Here is a 2,907-nt window from a genome sequence, read left to right as displayed (position 1 = left end):
TCCATATGAGGCTACTGAAAACACCAAGGCTTGGGTCAGGCGCACCTTAGTCCTCAAGGTGACATCTCTGCTCTTCAATACTTTAAAAAGTTCCTGTGCAGCAGATTTGCCAAATGCAATACGTCATCTGATCTCTTGACTGCTGCTTCCTAGGTCCAAATAATCTAGATTAGTAGGTCCAAATAATCTCCCATCTGGAGCTACTGCGACTGAAGGGGCATGGAGTCATTAGTCCCCTTTCTGCCAGACATGGGGCTGCCAATCCCCGTCACTCCATAGCCAGGTCTTTTAAGATCTGTACAAACAATGGCAAAATTGAAGTGGGTGCGTTTCTTTCTACCTTCTGGGTAGACCTCTTTCACTAAACTCGTCCGTTTTTTCAAAGTCACATCCGTCCAAGTGTAGATCTGCAGCTCGTTGGACTGCACGTTTCCGCGGGAGAACTCGTCCATCAGGTGGCGGCGGACATTATTGGTGGTGAAGACCCGCAGCTGCAGCGGGCAGGTCTTCTCCCGGTCGATCGATCCGCTTCTCCGGTTCTTTCTTAATTTCCTCCTGGATGACGCCATCTTCCTCCTCCGGCCCTCGAGATGGTCGCTCTTGAAATGTTTTTTTTATAATGAATGTGAGGCCTTTCCTCTTGAATTTGTCATTTGACATAGTAAACCATGTTATGGTTGTTATTACTAGGTGCTGTGGAGTTGGCACCGGCTCATAACGAACTTATGAATAACAGAACTGAACACTGTGCCAACCTCACAATCATCGCTACATTTGAGACCACTGCTATTGCCAAGGTGCCAATCCATCGTGTTGGGGCTCTTCCTCATTTTCTCTGACCCTCCACTTTACCAAGCATGATGTCCTTCTCTAGGGACTGGGCCCTCCTGCTAATATGTCTGAAGTATGAGAGACAGAGTCTGGCCATTCTGGCTTCTAAGGAGCATTTTGGCTGCACTTCTTCCAGTACAGATTTGTATATTCTTTTGAAAGTCCATGGTACTTTTAAGATTCTCCTCCAACACCGTAACTCAAATGCATCAGTTCTTCTATGGTTATCTTTATTCATTGTCCAACGTTTACATGCATATGAGGTGATTGAAAATACCGTGGCTTGGGCCAGGCATTCCTTAGTCCTCAAACTAACATGTTGCTCTTGAACACTTTAAAGAGGTCTTGTGCAGTAGATTTGCCTAATGCATTGTTTGATTTATTAACTACTGCTTCCATGAGTGTTGTGGTGGTTGATCAGAACAAAATAAAGTCTTTGACACCTTCAATCTTTCCTCCATTTATATGGATGTTTTCTATTGGTCCAGTGGTGAGAGTTTTTGTTTTCTTTACATTGAGGTGTAATCCATACCGAAGGCTGTGGTCTTTGATCTTCATCAGTAAGTATTTTAAGTCCTCTTCACTTTCAGCAAGCAAGGTTGTATAATCTGTGTATCGCAGGTTGTTAATGAGTCTTCCTCCAATCCTGATGCCACGTTCTTCTTCATACAATCCAGTTTCTTGGATTATTTGCTCAACATATAGATTGAATAAGTATGGTGAAAGAATACAACCTTGGCACACAACTCATTTTAAGCCATTCAGTGTTTCCTTGTTCTGCTTGAACAACTGCCTCTTGGTCTATGTACAGGTTCCTTATGAGCACTTTTAAATGTTCTGGAATACTTATTTTCCACATGCTATCTATAGTTTGTTATGATCCACACAGTCAAAAGTCTTTGTATAGTCAATAAAGTGCAGCTAAACATCTCTGGTAGTGTAGTGATTACGAATCGGGCTGCTAACCTCAAGGTTGACAGTTCGAAACTACCAGCTGTTCTGTGGGAGAAAGATGAGGTTTTTGCTCCAGTAAAGATTTGCAGCCTTGGAAACCCTGTGCAGGGTCACTATGAGTCAGAATCGACTCCTCATACTTAACAACAACAACAACAATCCTACAAATCTTATCCCCATCTCTTTTCACCAGACCCATCGAGACAAGATGAAATCTAGTCATTGGGGACTCTTTCTTTCCCCCCATACTTTTAAACTAAACACTCTCTTGAAACCTTGTAAGCCCGTCACTTAGTGCCTTTATTGTCCCCTCATTTTAGGTAGCCAGTGCAAAGTTGCCTGTCACTATCTACCCTGTGTACAGAGGGGATAGCATTGATACTTGATGTGAAGACGCTTTCCCTCTCTGTTGGTATTTAGAGTTACTACGTCCATGAGTATAGGTCAGGTTCATCAAATTGTAGCAATTTACCCTTGTTTCCTTTATTAAAATTTTTTTTTTTTTTTTAATCTTCCTCTAGTCGAGTTCTGATTATCAAGCCATCGAGGCTAGGTCAAATGGGTTCTGTCTGCAAGTTTGGGTGTTCTTGTGCCTCTCCGCTCACTTCATATCAGCAGGATGCTTCACTCTCACCTCTAACCCTCTGTGGCTATGTCCTTGTCCATGGGCTCAAGTGTCCTCAGGTCTCACCACACTTTGGACCAACCAACCCTTCCTCTTCTCTCTCTCATCTTCTGGTCAACGGGATCAATGGATCGTGGTTGAACTCAGACCATTTCTTCATTACTGCCTTTCCCCCTCTTCCACTCACCAGCAGCCCAATGTGGTGGCCAGCAAGCGTACATGCCTGTTTGTGTGTTCCCTTTGAGTTTCAGTCTTAGAGGGGAATTTGTCCTGAAGGAACTTGATTGCTTGCCTTGATGGCTTACTGGTGAACAGTTTGCTTATTCTTGCAGTAGCCAGTCATACAGACATTTTTGTTTTGGGTTTTTCCTGATGATCCTTCTTTGAAGATGTATCTTCTGTTGCTCTAGCTATTACAGGCTGTTTTGCTTGTCTTTGCTAGTGGGAATGTCCCACCTCAGGAGGCTCTGGATGGGACTCAGGATTCCACCTAATAT

General features: G+C 43.5%; 1 pseudogene; it reads right to left on the bottom strand.

Annotated features, from left to right (window-relative positions):
- Nucleotides 1-200: 200 nt before the first annotated feature.
- On the bottom strand, nt 201-569 carry LOC102816256 (annotated as a pseudogene).
- Between the last annotated feature and the right edge of the window lie 2,338 nt (nt 570-2,907).

Source organism: Chrysochloris asiatica, unplaced genomic scaffold, assembly GCF_000296735.1.
Source record: "Chrysochloris asiatica unplaced genomic scaffold, ChrAsi1.0 scaffold00125, whole genome shotgun sequence".
Classification (NCBI taxonomy): Eukaryota; Metazoa; Chordata; class Mammalia; order Afrosoricida; family Chrysochloridae; genus Chrysochloris; species Chrysochloris asiatica.
Note: the sequence above shows the minus strand (reverse complement) of the source record. Positions and strands in the feature narration are given on the sequence as shown.